Source organism: Camelina sativa, chromosome 11 (genome assembly GCF_000633955.1).
Source record: "Camelina sativa cultivar DH55 chromosome 11, Cs, whole genome shotgun sequence".
Lineage (NCBI taxonomy): Eukaryota > Viridiplantae > Streptophyta > Magnoliopsida > Brassicales > Brassicaceae > Camelina > Camelina sativa.
In genome coordinates, this window is record NC_025695.1 from 490,182 (window position 1) to 495,485 (window position 5,304).

The window sequence follows — 5,304 nt, forward strand, 5'->3', positions numbered from 1 at the left end:
ATGGTATCAGCCTCCTTGGACCACACCGTCCGTGTTTGGGATATTGGTGCTCTCAGGAAGAAGACAATAATACCTCCTACTGATGATGGCCTCTTGCATTTGAGTCAGACGAATGCTGTTGACGGTATAGTCAAGTACGTGCTCCAAGGTCATGCAAGAGGAGTCAACTGGGCAACTTTTCATCCTACATTGCCTCTCATTATCTCTGGTGCAGATGACCACCAAGTAAAGCTGTGGCAGATGAATGGTAATTATCTATCTTTTTGCGTCCAAAACATTTCCTAGTCAATCATGGATGATACACCGATATTCAAGATCTTGCTTACGCCCTTCATTCTAGTACAAAATCTCAGGTTCATGATGATCTTTCTTTCCACTGCAGAAACTAAAGCATGGGAGGTTGAAACCTTGCAAGGTCATACAAATAATGTGTCTCTTGTGTTTTGGTCCACTCAAAACAGGACATTATTATCTCTAACTCTGAGGCAGGACAGAAGCATCCGTGTCTGGGATGCTAACAAGAGAAGAACCGTACTTCAGTCTTTCTGCTGTGGCCCTGATAGATTCTGGACTCTAGCAATTCAGCCAGAGATGGATCTACTGGCTGCAGGACATGACAGTGGTATGATCATATTCAAGCTTGAGAGAGAACGTCCTGCATTTGCTTTTGGTGGGGATTCCATGTTCTATACCAAAGGTGGTTATTTGTGGCACTATGAATTTTCTACACAAAGAGACTCCAAAGTTGTCCCTCTCCCAAGTCCAAGTCCAAGGACAATATATTACAGTCCNATTGGCAATCTTCCAAATATATTTATAAATAGGTATGATTTTTGTATTGTTATAACAAAATAAAAAAAGATAGGGGGAGAACTGCTAATATCTGGAGTCCATTCTCTTGGAGAAGAGTAAAGTGGGCAACCACAAAAAAAAGGAACTGGGCTGATTCGATTCTCTTTGGGACTCCCATCCATGCATCACCTCTTTCATTTTACTTTTCTTATTTTACAATATTAAGTAATTACCCTTTTCTTTTAATTGTAAGCATAACAACAAATAACAAAACCTTTATTACGGGTCTCAAAACCTAAACAGGGGCGGATCTATGTGTAAAGGAGGTGGGGCACGTGCCCCACACTCATTCTTGATAATTCTTCAGTTTGATCTATTGTGTATAAAATATCTTAGCACATTTGGTAAAAAGTGCCACATATTATGTCAAAGGTGGAGGGTTCAATGCCTCTCATCTACAATTGTTTATCATATTTTATGTTTTGGCCTTGTCTTAATATTTCTAAAAAAAAATTCTTCATTAGTATTCATCAGCTGTGCCCCATGTAAATTTTTCTCCTGGATCCACCACTGGGCAGGAGTGACTTTGTGCTAGACGCAAAGAAAGGGATTGGCAATTCTGCAGTCTTCATATCCCGAGATTGGTTTGCTGTTCTTGAGAAAAGCACCAATCAGGTGTTAGTCAAGAATCTGAAGAACAAGTTGGTTAAGAAAGTAAAGCTGCCAATACCTACTGATGCTATCTTTTATGCCGGGACTGCAAAGCTGCTTTGCACATCTGAGGGAAAAGTGGTACTTTTTTACCTTAAGGAAAATTTGATTCTCGCTGCTCTATCTACTCCGGTTGTCAGATACGTTGTCTGGTCCAATGATAGAGAGAGAGTTGCTTTGCTCAGCAAACATACTATCATTATAGCACTAAGTTAAAATATTTCTTAAGAGTATATCACGTATTGTAGTCTCCTAGCTCTTTCGGTAATAGAGTGCCACACGCCAAGTAAGAATGCCCAAGTTCGATATCTCACCTTGATGCCTTTTATATCTCACCTTGATGCCTTTTTATTTAATTTTTTTTTTTTTGGGTTTGCCACGTACGCTCAACCTCTTCATTATTCTTGTGTGCATTTTCAATATTACATTGTATTATTTTCTTAAATAAAACTGTGTTTTATTGAGTTCTATTTATATATTAGTATATTACTAATTCTATTTTCGCTTTTAACAATTTTTAATTCATCATTTTTAATAGTAAAGAGTAAAGACTACATTTACATTTTTAAAAGTGGTCAAATTAGTAATTTAGTAAACGTTTATTATCTATTTTGTAATTCATTTTATATTTTTAAAGTTTAAATTTGTGTGATATATTTAGATATGTGAATGAAAATTATAAATTTTTAAATTATTTTTTCTAACTATATCTAGATTTATAGATTAGTATATTTGTAAACCAAAATAGATAATATATTCAAAATTTTGATGTCTTTTTGGATTTTATATTTTGAATATATTAAAATTAAAAATTAAATTTATTTAATAAAGATTATTCTTAATTATAACATAATTTGTACCCCACCCAAATTAGTATTCTAGATCCGCCGGTGGACATGCCTATATACATCATGAAGGTGGCTGCATATATCATCTTCTGCTTGGATCGTGATGGTAAAAACAAATTTTCACCATTTATGCACCAGACTCCATTTTCAAACATTTGCTGAGAAATGCCGAGGAATGCGAATTTGGTGAGATGGACGTGGAAGGGCTCGTTGGGAATATTGGAAGAAGATTCGATTATGTAGAAGATGGAGAAGAAGAAGATTAGGAAAGTGGTTAGGGTTTAAATCCCCATCGTTACTTTGAAGAGGCGCGTTCTATGATGGAGGAGCATTCTTTGAGTTGGGGAGTCAATCTAGGTGATCATATGGATGCGATTGTGGATTGGCTTCTTGAATTTGATGGTCGGATTTAGAGAAAGAAAGAAAAAACAAATTTTGTGAGAAAAATTTAGTTGCTCGGTTCATATATTTTAAATTTGAGATTTTAGTTATTTTGATATTAAAATAATTAATATTTTCGGATTTATAATTGTAATTTTGAATATATGGGTTCTATCGTATCTAAAAATAACTAATACTTTGGATATATTATTATCTTTTGAGTAATTCGGATATCCATTCTGATTTCGGTTTGGATCGTGTTCGGATTCGAGTTTTTTGGAATGAGAAACTATTATCTGTTCGGTTATTTCCTCGTATTCAGATTCAAATTTTTGGGTCAGATTTGGTTTAGATTTTTGGATACGGATATTACGCCCCAAGAATGTAACGATGTATAGAATTTTCACATTTTCAACCATTGAAAAACAAATTTTTATTTTATTTTTTCTCTACTAGATATAGACTCTCCGTGATATTGTGGAGAAACTCATTTTATTAAATTATTTAATAAGAAAATTTTAAGTACATATTTTTAAAACTTTTATTTATATATTAATTAAGAAATAATCTTAGAAACTTTTTTACATTCACAAGTGATTAAATAAATAATGATAATGTTATAAACATATGGTTAAACAAATATTTTAGTCCTGTTTTCTACTTCAGTACTACATAAATCATTAATGCTTGGTGATGCTAGTTTAATAATTAAAGAACAGATTCAGAAGCAAGGCTTGGTGACTCTCGTTTAGCAGTTGAAGAACATATTCATGAGTGAGTATTGGTGTGGGATTCGATTAAGAGAGAGTACTTTTTGTTGAATTTGTTCCCCCAGTTTGGTAGATTCAAATATCCATTCGAGCACGCGGACCGTTGCAGTTGCCAATCCAAATTGAGATGTGTAGTAGATCATGATGACTTTTTGTAAGTTGGTTGCTCTCTTTATTCCATAAACACACGAGTTCATTTTTCATTGCTGAGCAGCTAGTTCGCGATTCCAAACTGGGATCTCGGAGATCGGAAGAGGAAGCTTAATCTTCACGAGCTATTAGGTTTGTGATCTCCGAACTGAATGACGATTCAGATCGGGATGATAATAGAAACAAGATGACCTATGAATCGAAGGCTCTGTCTTTAATCCCTTTTTGCCTCAAGATGTCATTTTTGAAGATATTACACTTTCGTGCAATGATTCCAGTCAGGTAATCCTCAAGCCGTCAGACGAGTGGAGATTGGTCATCGGTCTGACTGGACTTGATGCGTACGTTATAAATGATACTGAAATTGGTACTTACGGTGGAAAGCTCGTAATCTTTTGGGACAGTCCTGCCTCGTCTCCTCTTGATGAAACCAAGGAAATTTGGTGTGCTGTGATTTTGCTTGACAAGAGCATCAGTACTGGTGAAGTTTGGGGCCATATTGAATCGGTTGATTTTGTGCGTACAGTCCCTGTGTCATACACACTATGGCGTTGTGTGACATTATTGAGGTGATGATATATTGTATTAGTTTTTTATAGACTATATATGACATGCTGTTTTTTTTTTGGTAATCTAAAAACATCTTTCAAGTTTTACATGATTGGAAATCATTTACGATAAGTTATTTTTAAAAAATCGCAGTTTTAGTTAGCTTCTTCATCTGTTATAGTATTTGACTTCAATACAATAAATAACTAAAATCAAATTAGAATAAAGAAAAAAACAAGTACCTGAAGTAAAAAGAAGATTGGTCGACAGAATCGATTTTATATCACAATGGTGTTAATAATTTGTTTGTTCATGAAAGAAATGAGGGTCAATAATTTTCTCCACACAAATAAAACCGATTTAATGTGTTTTATTGATCATGCAATAGATTCTGAGTCAATTGTGTCAAATCCAAATCCAAATTTATGTTGACAAATTAACAAACAAGAAAACAATTTCTTATTAATATAAAGATAGAAAGAAAAATAGTAAAAAATGGAGACAACAAGTTGGTTTGGATTACAAACACCAACTTCAAAGAGAAAAACTATAATTCAACAAAAAAAAAAATCAAGAAAAGGGTTTTTGCTCCCAAAACCCTTCATGCCGGTATTGTGAAGAACCATCATAAACACTATAGGACTCATCGTTATTATTACTAGTAATAATGTTATCCTCATAAGAGACACAAGAAGGATGTTCAAGCAAATCTCAACTCTCCAACCTGGTAATGTCTCCATCAAATACTCCGATATACTACCAGTACCCGTACAACCCGATCCAGACCCCGAGTTGCTCACTTGATGATATTTTTCCTCTATCCCATAGTAGCCATTGCTCGTGGTTGTCGAAGGAGAGCTCATAAATACCTCATTGGAGGCTGAGCTGGGGACCTCACTCGATACTGATTTAGGTCGGGTTTTGGCTCGACCCAATGCAGCAGGGGAGTTTGAATTGGAGGATCTTGGGTAAGCTGACGGGGAGGCAGAGATCTTGACGCCGGTAAGGAGGAATCTATTGTGTTTCTTAGTGTGCTCGTTAGCTTGATGTATCGGAATGTCACATTCTCTGCATAGTATTGCTCTGTCTTCTTGGCAAAATAA

At 35.1% G+C, this 5,304-nt stretch overlaps 2 pseudogenes; one reads left to right on the plus strand and one right to left on the minus strand.

Moving 5' to 3' along the window:
- The window catches only part of LOC104727481, a 4,692-nt pseudogene extending 2,973 nt beyond the window's left edge, over positions 1-1,719 (plus strand).
- The window catches only part of LOC104720817, a 2,348-nt pseudogene continuing 1,686 nt past the window's right edge, over positions 4,643-5,304 (minus strand).